Source organism: Dendrobates tinctorius, unplaced genomic scaffold, assembly GCF_039654945.1.
Source record: "Dendrobates tinctorius isolate UK_male_01 unplaced genomic scaffold, ASM3965494v1 ptg000029l, whole genome shotgun sequence".
Taxonomy (NCBI): Eukaryota; Metazoa; Chordata; class Amphibia; order Anura; family Dendrobatidae; genus Dendrobates; species Dendrobates tinctorius.
In genome coordinates this window covers 21,781,231-21,799,669 of record NW_027361697.1, presented here as the reverse complement: position 1 = coordinate 21,799,669, position 18,439 = coordinate 21,781,231, and the positions used below count along the sequence as shown (strand labels likewise).

Below are 18,439 nucleotides of genomic sequence, written 5' to 3'. Positions count from 1 at the left end.
CAGGTTTGGCCCGAGTTCCTTGAGGAGACAGATATCGGCTTTGTCTGTCCTTTTCCAGCGAAAGATCGCTACCAATATGCAGGTCAAGACATTCATTCAGGGGGTCTCTCACTTGGTGCCCCCCTTTAGAGCGCCCATAGACGCCTGGGACCTTAATCTGGTTCTGGGTGTCCTGCAGGAAGCTCCTTTTGAGCCGTTGCAGGAAGTCGCATTGTCATACCTTTCCAGGAAGGTCGTGTTTTTGGTAGCCATAACTTCCATTAGGCGGGTCTCGGAATTGGCAGCCCTATCCTGTAGAGCTCCGTTTCTGACCTTTTTTAAGGATAAGGTAGTCCTTAGACCACCGCTGCCGTTTCTGCCGAAGGTTGTGTCCTCTTTCCATATTAATGAGGACATTGTTTTGCCTTCTTTTTGTCCAGCTCCGGTACACAGAGTGGAGAAGGCGCTCCACACGCTCAGGAGGTACGTGTCAAGGACAGCACCTTTTCGCCAAACAGACTCGTTGTTTGTGATCCCCGAAGGGCGCAGGAAAGGGCTCGCAGCCTCACGGTCGACCATAGCCAGATGGATTCGCCTAACTATTCAAGAGGCTTACCGTATCGGAGGCACGCCGATTCCAACTGGAATAGGGGCACACTCGACTCGGGCAGTGGGCGCCTCTTGGGCGCTTCGGCACCAGGCTTCGGCGGAGCAGTTATGCAAGGCGGCGACCTGGTCAAGCCTGCACACGTTCTCTAAGCACTACAATGTGCATACTCAGGCTTCGTCAGATGCGAGCCTGGGTAGGAAAATTCTCCAGGCAGCAGTGGCACACCTTTAAACAGGTGGGCATGCGGTTTGGATCGGTGAGTTGTTCCGACCCAGGGACTGCTTTAGGACGTCCCACAGTCTCTGTGTCCCCCAATGAGACGAAGGAGAAACATGGATTTTTGTGAGTACTCACCGTAAAATCCTTTTCTCCGAGACGCTCATTGGGGGACACAGCACCCACCCTGATGGCCAGTTGGCTCTTGTTTATTTGATTAGTATAATTCCTTGTTTAATGTAGGGTGGTCCTTTTTTCAGACATATGATTTTCTGCATTAAGGCTAATTTATTGTTATGTTCTCCTACTGCTTTTGCACTAAACTGGTTTCCGCCCGCTATCGGGGCGAGGGTGTATGCGGCGGAGGAGGAGCTAACTTGTTTTTGTATACTTAGTGTCAGCCTCCAGACGGCAGTAGCACACACCCACAGTCTCTGTGTCCCCCATTGAGCGTCTCGGAGAAAAGGATTTTACGGTGAGTACTCACAAAAATCCATGTTTCCTATATATAAGTGTATAATGCTGGAGTAAATGGAGAGTTAAGAACATTAGCAAAATGGTTTTAAAATCACAGCATGGAGCCCTACTAATATTGGAGAGTATATACAGTTGTGGGCAAAAGTATTGAGACCCCTGCAATTCTGTCAGATAATGCTCAGTTTCTTCCTGAAAATGATTGCAAACACAAATTCTTTGTTGTTATTATTATCTTCATTTATTTTGTCGTAAATGAAAAAACACAAAAGAGAATGAAGCAAAAAGCAAAACATTGATTATTTCACACAAAACTCCAAAAATGGGCCAGACAAAAGTATTGGCACCCTCAGCCTAATACTTGGTTGCACAACCTTTAGCCAAAATAACTGCGACCAACCGCTTCCGGTAACCATCAATGAGTTTCTTACAATGCTCTGCTGGAATTTTAGACCATTCTTCTTTGGCAAACTGCTCCAGATCCCTGATATTTGAAGGGTGCCTTCTCCAAACTGCCATTTTTAGATCTCTCCACAGGTGTTCTATGGGATTCAGGTCTGGACTCATTGCTGGCCACCTTAGAAGTCTCCAGTGCTTTCTCTCAAACCATTTTCTAGTGCTTTTTGAAGTGTGTTTTGGGTCTTTGTCCTGCTGGAAGACCCATGACCTCTGAGGAAGACCCAGCTTTCTCACACTAGGCCCTACATTATGCTGCAAAATTTGTTGGTAGTCTTCAGACTTCATAATGTCATGCACACGGTCAAGCGGTCCAGTGCCAGAGGCAGCAAAGCAACCCCAAAACATCAGGGAACCTCCGCCATGTTTGACTGTAGGGACCGTGTTCTTTTCTTTGAATGCCTCTTTTTTTTCTCCTGTAAACTCTATGTTGATGCCTTTGCCCAGAAAGCTCTACTTTTGTCTCATCTGACCAGAGAACATTCTTCCAAAACGTTTTAGGCATTTTCAGGTAAGTTTTGGCAAACTCTAGCCTGGCTTTTTTATGTCTCGGGGTAAGAAGTGGGGTGTTCCTGGGTCTCCTACAATACAGTCCCTTTTCATTCAGATGCCGAAGGATAGTACGGGTTGACACTGTTGTACCCTCGGACTGCAGGGCAGCTTGAACTTGTTTGGATGTTAGTCAAGGTTCTTTATCCAACATCCGCCCAATCTTGCGTTGAAATCTCTTGTCAATTTTTCTTTTCCGTCCACATCTAGGGAGGTTAGCCACAGTGCCATGGGCTTTAAACTTCTTGATGACACTGCGCACTGTAGACACAGGAACATTCAGGTCTTGGGAGATGGACTTGTAGCCTTGAGATTGCGCATGCTTCCTCACAATTTGGTTTCTCCAGTCCTCAGACAGTTCTTTGGTTTTCTTTCTTTTCTCCATGCTCAATGTGGTACACACAAGGACACGGGACAGAGGTTGAGTCAACTTTAATCCATGTCAACTGGCTGCAAGTGTGATTTAGTTATTGCCAACACCTGTTAGGTGCCACAGGTAAGTTACAGGTGCTGTTAATTACACAAATTAGAGAAGCATCACATGATTTTTCGAACAGTGCCAATACTTTTGTCCACCCTCTTTTTTATGTTTGGCGTGGTATTATATCCAACTTGGCTTTAGGACAATTCTTTTTGTGTTTTTTCATTTTTGGAGTTGTGTGTGAAATGATCAATGTTTTGATTTTTGCTTCATTGTCTTTTGTGTTTTTTCATTTAAGACAAATTAAATGAAGATAATAATACCAAAGAATTTGTGTTTGCAATCATTTTCAGGAAGAAACTGAGTATTATCTGACAGAATTGCAGGGGTGTTAATACTTTTGTCCACAACTGTAGTTATGCAAAAGAGGGAACTATGGGTTACCCACAGCCCAGGAAAGTGAAAGGGAAGCCTTTGGGTATATATCTTTAATAAGAATGCATTAGCATCTACTTCTGAATAATAAGCTAACCACAGCCACTGAGATGCCCACATTTCCTAGCAGATCAAAGCCAGTGGCATACATACAAATCACAGGGCCCCATAGCGGAAAAAAGTATATATACACAAATGTGTGTATAATATATACACACATGCAATGTGTGTGTGTGTCACATTGAATCACTTCACACCCAGTTTTCATCCAGTATATAGAGCACAATGACTACACCGTGCCTCCATAAGACTATGATCAGCCCATAGTCCTCGCCTCCCACACACAAAGTATAATGGCTCCCACAGCCTCTTAGTACGAGGGCCCCTACAGCCCCACACTCAGTATAATGGCCCCACAACATTCCACTGTGTATAATGGTCCCCACAGGCCTTCATAGAGTATTAGGGTATGTGCTCACGTTGTGGATTAACCCGCGGAATTTTCTGCAGAGAATCCGCATCTCTTGGCAGAAAATGCAGGGTAAAACGCTTGGTTTTCCTGCAGAACTGATACGGATTCCTTGCGGATTTTATTGTGTTTTTGCTGTGCGGATTTGGTTTGTGAACTTTATACCTTGTGGCTGAGGAGAGCGAGAGAGCTGCGGATCCGCAAAAAGAATTGACTTGCTGCGGAAAATAAACCGCTGTGATTCCGCTTGGAATATTCCGCAGCATGTGCACTGCGTTTTTGCATTTCCCATTCATTAACCGTGTGTGCACACTGCATTGCGGATTTGAGGCAATTCCGCGCATCCAAAACCACTGCGGAAACGCATCAAAATCCGCAACGTGTGCACATACCCTTAGGGTTCACCACAGCACCCCGCACAGAGTGAGGTCCCCCACAGTGTCCAACTCCACATCAGGGTCCTCCCAGTTCCCAGCTTAATATGGGGCCCTCATAGTCCCCCACATACCCTCATACAGTATTATAGTTTTCACAGCCACTGATTCAGTATAATGGCCCTCACCAGCCCCCCGCTCAGCCTTCAGTTCCCTGATCCACCATTCTGTTCAGTGGTATGATCCACCATTCTGTTCAGTGGCATCCAAGTCCTGAGGATGCAGATACAGCTGAAATTGTGATCACGGGGAAGAGGGCAAAAGATAAAATGTCCGATGTAAGGGAATCTATCATCCCATCTGAAAGCAGCATTATGTAGAGGCTGAGACCCTGATTCCAGTGATGTATCACTTCAAATTAAGATTTATTTTTTTTGTTATGTAGACCTATGTGTCTCCACGTCGTCAGACTACAAATAAGCTTATGTGTAGTTAAATCCCGCAGTCTTCTGTAGTAGTAATATTCCCGCAGTAGTAATACTTTTCAACTCTCTTTGCTCCTACTCTCTTTAGATTAATATTGAGGAGAGAGAGATCAAGATTAGAGGCCTTTTTCCACCAGTTGATAATTGACCCAACAGACATTTCTTAGATCCCTCATTTTTGATAACTAGACCACATAAGTATGGCAGCAATTGGCCAACAAATAAGCAAATCGCTTATTTGTTTGCTAATTTTTATGTAGGTCTAAAAATTATCGTTGTCAGCAGCACATCCATGTAAACTGCAGACTGTACGATTAATGATTGCTGATCAACGCCTGCTTTTTTGGGTAGGAAATCTGTCACGGTAAATCACTTGACAGACTATCTGCCTGCTTGCTTTTAACCTTCTGTCGTAGAAAATCAGGCACAGTCAGGTTAAGTTCACACAATTGTATTTTCAGTCTCGGACAGCACTATGATAAATGTTATCCAATTAGGTCGTTCAGGTGAGTGTTTTTTCCTACAGAGTGAATGTTCGTGTGAAAAAAAAAAAAAATTGTATCATGCACTAGTGTCTTCTGTATTTTGGATGAGACCTAAAAGTCTATGGGTGCGCAAAAAAAAATTTCAACCCATGTGGATCAACCATACAGCATCCAATCTTTTTGGATACATTGCGCCATTATTAATATAAACGATTTGATTTTATAAATTTTATTTTTTGCTGATGTATAACAACTATAACCATACGGATGACCATATAGATGAAAAAGTGTCTTTTTTTATTTTTTCCGGATGAAATTCGGATGTTTTTTTTGCATATGCTCTTGTCGTCTTAGCTTAAGAAGTGTTTCTGCCTTATGTTTCTGGATGAAGAATTGAGGCCTTAGGTTACATGAATATTTTTTTTTCCACCAGCTCTTATATCACTTCATGTTAAGCACATATATTTATATATTTATAGTTAATAAGTTAAATGTTGTTTCATTATGCTGTCATTTCAAGCATGCGCTTTAGTGGTTCCTGTATTCTTTTCTCTTTCGTGTTTTCTGTGCTGTTTACAAAGATACATTGCCATTTTTTGTAATTTTATGTTCCAAAAAAAAAAAAAAATTAAAGTATTAAGAAGAATCATTATATTGTTAATCAAAGCTGAAATATCACAGAGCCCACTTCAGTTTGGACATTTATACCCCAGGTGTAGGCTAATGGAAGCTTTCAGCATTTTCCAAAAGAAATGTCTTGTTAGATTGTATTTATGTGAACTGGCTGCCGCCGGTGAACTGTGGTCAGTGGTTCCTGCAGTAACAGCGGGGCAGGTAACGCCGGCTCCTCTAAAAGCTTGTGAGAGCATTTCCAAATGTTCAGGGAGCAAAAAGCTTCAGCTCTGGAACTGCTACTTAAACAGTCAGAAAATGACCATAATCGCTTGTCAATCGCTCAACCACTTGAAAGTAAATATGTCATGCCAGGATCCTCGGGGGTGCAAATATGGCACGCAGCAACTAAATGAAATCACATGATAGACGCTTCTTGGCTAGATCAATCTCTAGTTTTCAATTCAATTAATCGCATTATTAATGGTAGCAATTGTCACACTACTCCTCTACTTTTCTCAGTTCTGATGGACAACTTGCCAGTAGGAATCTACATTTTTAGTATGGTCCAATGTGGACAAGAGCGTTATATGTTTGCTCTTGGCAAATATGTTTAAATTTGAATCTATAGGATCTAGTGATGAGCGACGTGCTGGGATAAGGCGTTATTCGAGCATGCTCGTGTGCTAACCCAGTGACTTCAGCGTGCTCAAATGCTCAAAAAATATATTCTAGTCCCCGCGACTGTTCGACAGCCTCAACACATGCGGAGATTGAATAACAAACAGGCAATCCCTACATATGTTGCAGCTGTCGAACAGCCGCGGGGACTAGAACATTTTTCGAGCACGCCGAAATCACTCGGTTATCACACGAGCATGCTTGGATAACACCTTATCCCAGCACGTTCGCTCATCAGTAATAGGATCCCATTCACCAAACAGAGACCACCAGAATGCCCTTTTGGTCTATGTGTAGTGTTATTCCCATCTCCATAGATAATATTAAGAATTTTATTTGTATAGCGCCAGCATATTCCGCAGCACTTTACAATTCAGAGAGGACACGAACAGACAATATCAGACATTACAGAGTAACGCATAATTCAACAGTTACCAAGAGCAGTGAGGTCCGTACTCGCAAGCTTACAATGGGGGAGGCACAAGAGGTAAATGGTAAAAAGTGCTTGCCATCAGTCCAACCATCAGTATAATAAATAGGGTATTCGCATAACTCGTCACCAGCCATTATGGGTTTAAGTACAGACACAGAGAGCTGTTAAGTGAATGGAGAGTGTGTAATCCGATGCTACGAGGGACCAGATTTGGAAGAAAATTTTGTAAGGGCAAAACTGGAATAGTTACATAAGTGAGGTGATAAGCCAGTCTAAAGAAGTACATTTTTAGGGCACACTTAAAACTGTGGGTATTGTGAATTAGTCAAATTGTGGTTAGTGCATTCCAGAGAATTGGTGCAGCTCATGAGAAGTCTTGGCGACGGGAGTGGAAGATTCGGATTATGGAGGCTGTTAGTGTTAGGTCACTAGCCGAATGGAGGGCATGGGTAGGTGGTAGACAGAGATGTAGGGTAGTATTGAACTATGGGGGAGAGTGATGATAAGTTGATACTGGACTCTGTAGAGGTTGGGCAACCAGTGCAATGACTGGCACAGGGTGGATTCATTGGTGTAGCTGTTGGAGAGGATTCTGATACTGGCTGTTGCAATCAGAATGGATGTTGTCTTATAGTGCATGTAAAAGTAAGCACTTTTGCAATTTACTGCTTATTAAAATTTGCAGCCTCCCTTGAGTTATTATTACTATTGTTATATTATTGATGCTGTCTCGCTTTTTATGTACTATGCTGGAGCTGGCCATGTTTAGGAGGTAATATCATGCTCCAGCTATCCAGACCAGCTACATTACTTACAAGCTCAACAGAAAAGCGGTTATAACCACTTCAGATGTTTTTTTTTTTTTTCTTCTTGGATTCATTGTTTTTATGAATCTGGGCTAGCCCTTTAAAGCCTATGATGGCTGAAGGCCAGAGTTCTACTGATGGGGAAAAAAGAGAAGAAAAAGACGTGTTGGCGATCCGTTAAGTCTTTGTCAGTAATATGTATTATATCATGAAATCAAATCTCAGGCCCCACAAGCACAAGTTTCAATCTTACTCCCTTATTTAATACTAGGACTGCATCTTTATTTCACCACCGAAACTGATCCTATCAGATGCACACATTTTTATCTGTGACTGAATATTTCTGCTTCAGTAGTCGAGAATGGATACAGTTGTGGCCAAAAGTATTGACACCCCTGCAATTTTGTCAGATAATACTCAGTTTTTTCTGAAAATGATTGCAAACACAAATTCTTTGATATTATTATCTTCATTTAATTTGTCTTAAATGAAAAAACACAAAAAGAATTGTCCTAAAGCCAAATTGGATATAATTCCACACCAAACATAAAAAAGAGGGTGGACAAAAGTATTGGCACTGTTCGAAAAATCATGTGATGCTTCTCTAATTTGTGTAATTAACAGCACCTGTAACTTACCTGTGGCACCTAACAGGTGTTGGCAATAACTAAATCACACTTGCAGCCAGTTGACATGGATTAAAGTTGACTCAACCTCTGTCCTGTGTCCTTGTGTGTACCACATTGAGCATGGAGAAAAGAAAGAAGACCAAAGAACTGTGTGAGGACTTGAGAAACCAAATTGTGAGGAAGCATGAGCAATCTCAAGGCTACAAGTCCATCTCCAAAGACCAGAATGTTCCTGTGTCTACCGTGCGCAGTGTCATCAAGAAGTTTAAAGCCCATGGCACTGTGGCTAACCTCCCTAGATGTGGACGGAAAAGAAAAATTGACAAGAGATTTCAACGCAAGATTGTGCGGATGTTGGATAAAGAACCTCGACTAACATCCAAACAAGTTCAAGCTGCCCTGCAGTCCGAGGGTAAAACAGTGTCAACCCGTACTATCCGTCGGCGTCTGAATGAAAAGGGACTGTATGTTAGGAGACCCAGGAAGACCCCACTTCTTACCCCGAGACATAAAAAAGCCAGGCTGGAGTTTGCCACAACTTACCTGAAAAAGCCTAAAACGTTTTGGAAGAATGTTCTCTGGTCAGATGAGACAAAAGTAGAGCTTTTTGGGCAAAGGCATCAACATAGAGTTTACAGGAGAAAAAAAAGGCATTCAAAGAAAAAAATTCCAGCAGAGCATTGTAAGAAACTCATTGATGGTTACCGGAAGCGGTTGGTCGCAGTTATTTTGGCTAAAGGTTGTGCAACCAAGTATTAGGCTGGGGGTGCTAATACTTTTGTCTGGCCCATTTTTGGAGTTTTGTGTGAAATGATCAATGTTTTGCTTCATTCTCTTTTGTGTTTTGTGTTTTTTTTCATTTAAGACAAATTAAATGAAGATAATACCAAAGAATTTGTGATTGCAATCATTTTCAAGAAGAAACTGAGTACTATCTGACAAAATTGCAGGGGTGTCAATACTTTTGGCCACAACTGTATCAATCCTCATCTTGTTTAATCAGAGTTTTATTTCCTCTCTCTAATCGGGCTTATATCATCTACAGGTCTGCAGAGGTTGTTGGCTTAGCATCTCTTTCCTGGTACTGCTTTTTTTTACAAAAAAAACAAAACATTTTCCTTTTTTAGTAATAGCCCACTGAGTCACTGAGAACATTTAGATCTGGTTGAAAGGAAAGATGTTCGACCATAAAATCCAGAACATGACCGTCGACCTACTACACTGAGACTGCTGAGAGACAGAGCTCCCCATATATAACACTGTTCAAAAGCTTGAAGTCACCCAGACAATTTTGTGTTTTCCATGAAAACTCATATTTTTATTAATCAAATGAGTTGCCAAATGACTTTCAAATCTAGCCCAGACATTGACAAGGTTTAGAAAAAAGATTTTTATTTGAAATAATAATTTTCTCCTTCAAACTTTGCTTTCATCAAAGAATGCTCCCTTTGCAGCAATTACAGCATTGCAGACCTTTGGCAGTCTAGCAGTTAATTTGCTAAGGTAATCTGGAGAAATGTCACCCCATGCTTCCAGAAGCCCCTCCCACAAGTTGGTTTAGCTTGATGGGCACTTTTTGCGCACCATATGGTCAAGCTGTTCCCACAACAGCTCAATGGGGTTGAGATCTGGTGACTGCGCTGGCCACTCCATTACAGATGGAATACTAGCTGCCTACTTCTTCCCTAAATAGTGCTTGCATAATTTGGAGGTGTGCTTTGGGTCATTGTCCTGTTGTAGGATGAAATTGGCTCCAATCATTCACTGTCCACAGGGTATGGCATGGCGTTGCAAAATGGAGTGATAGCCTTCCTTATTCAAAATCCCTTTTACCTTGTACAAATCTCCCACTTTACCAGCACCAAAGAAACCCCAGGCCATCACATTACCTCCACCATGCTTGACAGATGGCGTCAGGCACTCTTCCAGCATCTTTTCAGTTGTTCTGCATCTCACAAATGTTCTTCTATATGATCCAAACACCTCAAACTTGGATTCGTCTGTCCATAACACTTTTTTCTAATCTTCCTCTGTCCAATGTCTGTGTTCTTTTGCCCATATTAATCTTTTCCTTTTATGAGCCAGTCTCAGATATGGCTTTTTCTTTGCCACTCTGCCCTGAAGGCCAGCATCCCGGAGTCACCTCTTTACTGTAGACGTTGACACTGGCGTTTTGCGTGTACTATTTAATGAAGCTGCCAGTTGAGGACCTGTGAGGCATCGATTTCTCAAACTACAGACTCTAATGTACCTGTCCTGTTGCTCAGTTGTGCAGCGGGGCCTCCCACTTCTCTTTCTACTCTGGTTAGAGCCTGTTTGTGCTCTCCTCTGAAGGGAGTAGTACACACCGTTGTAGGAAATCTTCAGTTTCTTGGCAATTTCTAGCATGGAATAGCCTTCATTTCTAAGAACACGAATAGACTGTCAGGTTTCACATGAAATTTCTTTTTCTGGCCATTTTGACAGTTTAATGGAACCAACAAATGTAATGCTCCAGATTCTCAACTAGCTCAAAGGAAGGTCAGGTTTATAGCCTCTCTAATCAGCCAAACTGGTTTCAGCTGTGCTACCATACTTGCACAAGGGTTTTCAAAGGTATTCTAACTATGCATTAGCCTTCTTACACAGTTAGCAAACACAAAGTACCATAAGAACACTGGAGTGATGGTTGTTGGAAAAGGGCCTCTATACACCAATGAACATATTGCATTACAAACCAGACGTTTGCAGCTAGAATAGTCATTTACCACATTAACAATGTATAGAGTGTATTTCTGAATCATTTAATGTAATCTTCATTGGAAAAACCTGTGCTTTTCTTTCAAAAATAAGGACATTTCTAAGTGACCCTAAACTTTTGAACAGTAGTGTACTTGTGGATGACACCGAAAATGGCGACAAAAACCTAATGTCATCTTAGTCTCATTGAAATCAGGGAAAGGTTGTATTAAATAAAAAAAAAAATCTACTGCAGAAAAAGGAAGCGTGCAGTAAGGGAACACTGCGATATGTGTCTGATCTGTCCTGAAACATTGTGTGAACAGAACCTTAAAGAGGTTGTCCACTACTTTTACATTGATGACCTGTCCTCAGGATAGGACATCAATGTCTGATCGGCCCAGGTCCGACACGCGGCACCCCCACCGATCAGCTGTTATCGGTGGCCGCTGGCCAGAAGTGCTCACTTTCCGAAGTATCTGAGTGGAGTAGTATTCGGCTAAGGCCAGGGTCACAACAATGTTTTCCATGGACTCATTTCCTTGCATGGCCATGTGCAATCTAAATATTTGATCAAATTTTGGGCACATTGGACCAAGCGCGAAATGATGTTTTGTCGGATCGTACTCCAGACGAAAACACGGCCGTCTGCACGAGCCCTGACTGGTATCTGTCCCACACACCGAAACAGTAGGGCGGGGATCATAGAATCATAGAATCGTAGAGTTGGAAGGGACCTCCTGGGCCATCTGGTCCAACCCCCTGCTCAAAGCAGGATTCGCTAAATCATCCCAGTCAGATGTCTGTCCAGCCTCTGTTTGAAGACTTCCATTGAAGGAGAACTCACCACTTCTCGTGGCAGCCTGTTCCACTCATTGATCACTCTAACTGTCAAAAAGTTTTTTCTAATATCTAATCTGTGTCTCCTCCCATTCAGTTTCATCCCATTGCTTCTAGTCTTTCCTTGTGCAAATGAGAATAAAGTTGATCCTTCTACAATGTGACAGCCCTTTAGATATTTGTAGACAGCTATTAAGTCTCCTCTCAGTCTTCTCTTTTGCAAACTAAACATTCCCAAATCCTGCAACCTTTCCTCATAAGACAGGGTTTGCAGACCGGTCACCATTCTGGTCGCTCTTTTCTGAACTTGCTCCAGTTTGTTGATGTCTTTTTTAAAATGTGGTGCCCAAAACTGGACACAATATTCCAGATGAGGTCTGACCAAAGAGGAGTAGAGGGAAATAATGACTTCACGTGATCTAGACTGTATGCTTCTGTTAATACATCCTAGAATTGCATTTGCCTTTTTTGCTGCTGCATCACACTGTTGACTCATATTCAGTCTGTGATCTATTAGTATACCCAAGTCTTTTTCACATGTGCTGTCACTTAGCCCTATTCCTCCCATTCTATATATGCTTTTTCCATTTTTATTGCCCAGATGTAGTACTTTGCATTTCTCCCTGTTAAAAACCATTCTGTTAGTTGCTGCCCACTTCTCCAGTTTATTTAAATCTTTTTGAATCCTCTCTTGAGACATTCTTCCAACTGGATGTGCAGCCATTTACGACCACTCTTTGGGTCCGATCACTAAGCCAGTTATGAATCCACCTAACAGTTGCCTTGTCCATTCCATACTTAATCATTTTTTCAATAAGGATTGTATGAGAGACTTTGTCAAATGCTTCGCTGAAGTCAAGATATACTATATCTACAGCATTTCCTTGATCCAACCAATCAGTGATACCGTCATAGAAGGAAATTAAGTTAGTCTGACATGACTTATTAGTTACAAACCCATGCTGACTCTGTTTAATCACTTCATTCTTATCCAGGTATTGACATACATGTTGTTTAATAATTTGTTCAAAGATCTTTCCTGGTATAGAAGTCAGACTCACCGGCCTATAGGCCTATACCTGGGTCCACCTTCTTCCTCTTTTTGAAGATAGGAACAACATTTGCTCTTCTCCAGTCTTCTGGCACTTCTCCTGTTCTCCAAGAATTTTCAAAGATTATAGAGAGGAGTTCAAAAATTTCTTCTGCTATCTCCTTCAGTACTCTGGGGTGTAATTCATCTGGACCTGGAGACTTGAATTCATTTAGGCTAGCTAAGTGTTTCCTCACTATCTTTCTGTTTATAGATATCCTGGATTCTTCTATTCCCTTAATAGGACAGTGAATAACAGTTGATGTTACATTTCCTTTCTGAGAGAAAACAGATGCAAAATAGGAATTTAAAAGTTCAGCCTTCTCAACATCCTGTCTTACCATTTCATCATTTTCATCCTGTAAAAATCCTATAGCATCTTTGACTTTTCTTTTACTTTTGACATATCCCCAAAATCCTTTATTATTGCTTTTGACATCTCTTGCAAGCCTCAATTCATTTTCAGCTTTAGATAATCTGATTTGTGCCCTGCAGGTTCTGCAGACAGCATTATATTCTTCTTTAGATATGCCTCCCTCTTTCCATTTTATAAACATTTTTTCTTCCTTTTTAGCATGTGCTTAAGTTCTGTGTTCATCCATCCTGGTTTCCTTAACTGCTTCCTATTCTTCCCTCTTTTCGGAATTGTTAACAACTGTGCTTTGAGAATTTCATTTTTCAAGATTTCCCATCCTTCCTGGACATTTTTGTCTGTAAGGATATCCAGCCATTGGATCCCTCCAATTCTCTTTCTGAATCCCTTAAAATCTGCCTTTCTGAAATCTAACCTTGACGTCTGAGTCTTCACAGGTCTTCCGCCTCTAGTTATCCAAAATTCTAAAATAGCATGGTCGCTACCTCCTAGGGTCCCAGCCACTTTTACCTCCTCAACCATTTCCTCCCTGTTTATAAGGATTAGATCCAAGGTAGCAGTTCCCCTTGTTTTCTCCCTTACCTTTTGGAAGATAAAGTTGTCAGCAAGAGAGGATAAGAATTTCCTTGACCTGTTAGTTTTGCCTGAGAGAGATTCCCAACAAATGTCTGGATAGTTGAAATCTCCCATGACAACTATGTCATATTTTTTGGAGAACTTGGCCATTTGATGCATAAAGAGTTCATCCATAGCTTGGGTGGTCCCATATGCATTAGGTCGAAAGCCAATTTTTTTCTGTTTTATGGAGACCTTTTAGATACCGTATGTCTACAAATCCACAGGCAGCATAAGGTGTATAGAGGCTTTTGTCAGAAGTCAAAGTATATAGATAACACATATTATTCTTGTTCTGTCTTTTCTACCTTTCTTTTCTATATTGTTTTTATTTTCTGTTAGGTTTGTATTATATTTTATTTTGGCTATTATGGAAGAAAAATACGGTAGTAGAAAACAACATAATTGAAAAAAACAAACAAAGGGGAAAAATGACTTGCCTGGGACATATTCAATATTCATGTTAAACAAAACGGAGAGAACCCCATATTGGGGTCTGAAACGCGTAAGGTAGCCTTGCCTGTCATGGTGGCTTATTAATATGATTTTAAAACCTTCCTAATAAATGTGAGTTTTATCTTTTTTCACCAATTTTGGTGCTGGAGACCCCCTCTTTTTTCCTTTGGATTTATAGCGCCAGTTGAACCGCACTGGACATCTCCTGGCATCAGACCGCTTATGGACTATATGGACAATGATGTACGGTAGGCTGAATATTTTTTTGCTATAATTGAAAAAAACAAAGGGGAAAAATGACTTGTGTGGGACATATTCAATATTCATGTTAAACAAAAAGGAGAGAACCCCATATTGGATCCTTCTCTAACAAGCCATAAGACAACTTTTATTTAATTGATTAAAAATACATATGCTGTATATATACAAATGTCCCTGATCTGCTTTTTGTTTATATACTTTGACGAAGACTTCCTATTGATGCTTTCAATAGATGGAACACCCAAGGTGTCATTATTATCTGCCAGAATGAGGCTTAGATTAGTGCACAAGTTCCCCCAACATGTTTCACCACATGTACAGCATCACCAGGGGGTCGGACATGTATTTTAATTAATTAAATAAATGATAAGTCTTATGGCTTGTTAGAGAGGAAAACAACTTAATATCTTCTTTAGCAAATTTGTGGTCAAGCTTTGTGTCTGTGCAGGGGTGATTGTGCAGGGAGGCGGAAGAGGTGAGCTGGTTCCATCACCTATAATAGAGGTACTAATTTACTTAATTTTGTGAACGATTTTGGAGTATAGTACTTTTCTTCTTGGGCCAATCACTGAAATAAATGGATAGAAGTGCTGAATGCAGTTCTTCTTCAGTTGTGATCGGCTATGAGTCCATACGCTGTTAACCCCGTCTCTCCAAGGAGAAGTGTCACAACTCTCAATGCTACGTTGCAACAATTGGTGAGGGTCTTGGCACCACTGACTCCTTCCAATCGAATATATGTCATTGTGACACATCAGATGTTTTTTAAAGGGCAAATGAGGTGCATTCAGAAGGCCGAACTTGGCCTGTTAATGAGCACTAATAATGAAACATACACTAGTAGCGAATGCTCATTAATACGATGGTTATCGCTCCATACCCCATCATCCAGCAGCACATACCCTTTTTACATACGTTGATGATTTTTAATCCGGCATAAATTATCCAATTGCCCAACAAAAAAAATCTTTCCATTTGTTCATTGGTTAATCGCTGGCACCGATCAACAGGTCGGATGCCATTCATTCTCTCTGGGGCCTCTGGAAAAGGCTGAGTGCTCTGCATTCCCTTAGGGAGTGAATGAAGCCCTGGTGGCACATGTGAACTGTCGTTCCATTCTAACAGGGATAAAAGTGTCCCATTCCGCCAATCGGTGCAGGTCACCACAAATTAATAAGTCCAGTAGGTAGGTGATGACTCGTTTTTAGTGGACAACCCTTTAAAGCTGGCTATAGGCGCAGCATATCTCCCCGTCAGTGCGTTACTGCTCCCACTCACAATGGTTTACAGCTTTGACTAATTTAAAGCTCATTAAGACTTTCTTTTTTCAGCTATTTTAGAACTTTTCCATCAGCACCTCTACATTACGGTGCAACTTCTGTAGTTTATTTTACATATTATCTCTGTGCTAGGCAGCTGGTGTCTATTACATGGCCAGGCAGGTGCCATTAATCTACAGGGCAATTCACGATAAGCAAAAAGTCTCCATTCCTATCATTAGTGGTCAGGAGATTATTGGGGTGATAGGAAGCAGCATGCGGGTGTATATAGCTATATGCTTGTCTGGGTTTATACTATGGGGGTTTTTTGTTTTTTTTTCGTACTTTTATCAAAATTAAATTGCTCATTAGCTGAGATCTGTTTTCGTTTGAAATAAAATAAGATCTCGATAATTTGAGCTGAATTCTACCCATAGACGATGTTGATACTCTGCGTGTTTATTTTCTGATATTCCCTAGGAAATGTTCGTTAATCTGTGTTTATAATTCGGAATAATACAGTAACCCGAGTAACAAATATTCCGCTAGTAGCATTTTAGCCGACACATGTCGATGCCAGATAGGGTTTGAATCTGTTCATTAATTGTTAATGTGATTTAATGGAAAAGGCCACTCTCCAGAGGTTGCTTTTTTTTTACATCCTGATAACATTTGCTGGATTGCAGGGAGTTGCTGGTGTCCGAGGATGAAGCACATTATGGAGGGAGGTACATTTGACTACATGGTTGTGTAACATTATGGCATGAGATATGACAGTAGTATTCCCATAGTGGTGTATAGGTGTAGTGAACTTTAGGAGAATCTGGAGACATTGGGTTGGCTTCTGTAGAAACCTACATAGTAAGGTCTGCATTACATATAAAGCATCAAAAGAAGAAGAGAGATTTGAGATTTGCCTTGTATTGTTTAAGACAAAACCTGAGACAGAAACAAAATGAACATATACCTGCTATAAGTAAGTAAAAGCAGTAGTGCCTAAAAATAAATAGGGTACTTGGTAAACACCGTTTTTGATTTAAAAAAAAAAGGCATAAAAGCCCTCCCACCAGCGTCAAGGTGTACCCAAATCAGGATGGTCCTAACATCCAGTATTAAAACCTTACCATGCGTCATAGTAACGGCAGTATGAAAAGGACCGCTCTAGGTTTCAAAATCATAAATCTGCCCACAATATTATTCAATACAAATTGTGATACCCTAATGTACTCAAATGTTTCATTATATAGACTTAAAAACCCTGATGGTCGCCGCAGAGGAGCTGACAATAAAAACAATTCTTCAATCCTGTGCAATGACCCACTCTTAGCCAAATCTCCGATTCACAGTCCCGGTACAAAAATAGCAATGTATGGACCAACCATGCATGTCCTGACCCGAATGCAGCACCCCCATTGATAGATTACATGTTATCGAGTTTGGATTGGGAAACCCTTGACCGCCACCGTGCATTGTGTTCCGTACTCGGATAGGTGATTGCTGTTCAGTACAGTCGTGGGCAAAAGTTTTCAGACTGATACAAATGTTCATAAAGGATGCTGTCACATTGCTTTCAGGAAACCGTTAGTTGGTCCCGTCGGAGCTTACGTCCATCCCCCCCCGCAAAACTTGATTCGGGCTTAGTGCCGACGGGGCCAAAGACTATAACTGTGCCGACAGAGCAAAGTTGTGTTCTGACATGCATCATTTTCGCTCTACTGTTGACAAATACACTCAGACACCGTCTACTATGTCTGAGTGTAGATCTTAGAATAATAATAACTTCCACAATTGGATGTGTTTAAATAAAATGTTCCTGTGCTGAGATAATCTTATAAATGTCCCCTGCTGTGTACTGTGTAATGACTGTGTCTAACCGTGCAGGAACATGGTCTAATCATACCACAGCTCCTGGGCAGGGGAGGAAGCAAAAAGAGGATACAGGCAGGACAGCACAGGATCACAGCTGATTCTTTCTTTGGAGTAAAACGTTGTTTATAAAGAGGCAGGGAAATGTTTTACCTCACAAAAAGAATCAGCTGTCACCCTTTGCTGAAATGTCTGTATACTCTTTTGCATCCCCCCACCTGCCCAGGAGCTGTGGTATGATCAGACTATGTTCCTACACGGTCAGACACAGCCATTACACAGTACACAGCAGGGTCACATTTATAAGGTTATCTCAGCACAGGAACATTTTATTTAAACATATCCAATTGTGGAAGTTATTATTCTTTGTTCATGAGGAAACTACTTTAAGTAGAATCATGCAATGGTGACTTCCTCCTCTCAAACAATTTATTGAAACAGAAGCCAACACTAGTTTTGGGAATACCCCCCCCCAAACAAATATCAGTGTCTCAATAACTTATGTGGCCTTGAGCATCAATTGCAGCTTGACAACGATGTCTTATGCTGTTCACAAATTGAGTTATTCTCTGCTGAGGCATGACATCCCACTTTTTTTGAAGGGCGTTCTTCAAGTCATTGAGGTTTCTGGGGTACAGAGTTACAAGTCTCTTCATGATGACTCAACTGATCCCATAGGTTTTCTATGGGGTGCAGGCCACTTCAGTTTAGGTACCCCAATCTCCAGCAGCCATTCCCTAGTGATGCGACCTCGATGAGCTGGAGCATTGTCGTCAATGAAGATGAAATTAGGCCTGTGTTGTTCATTTAGAGGCACAATGACTGGGTTAAAGATGTTATTCAAGTA

The 18,439-nt window shown here is 41.3% G+C and overlaps 1 protein-coding gene across 2 annotated transcripts in view; it reads left to right on the top strand.

Moving 5' to 3' along the window:
- Positions 1-18,439, top strand: part of RPAP2 (RNA polymerase II associated protein 2) — a 113,494-nt gene that overhangs the window by 60,786 nt on the left and 34,269 nt on the right. The window contains exon 12 of one of the 2 annotated variants that reach the window (XR_012231428.1): positions 14,385-14,454. The exons of the other annotated variant lie outside the window; for it this stretch is intronic. The gene's annotated coding sequence lies outside the window, so the exon portion shown is untranslated. The remainder of the gene's footprint in view (positions 1-14,384; positions 14,455-18,439) is intronic. 2 annotated transcript variants of the gene reach the window in all.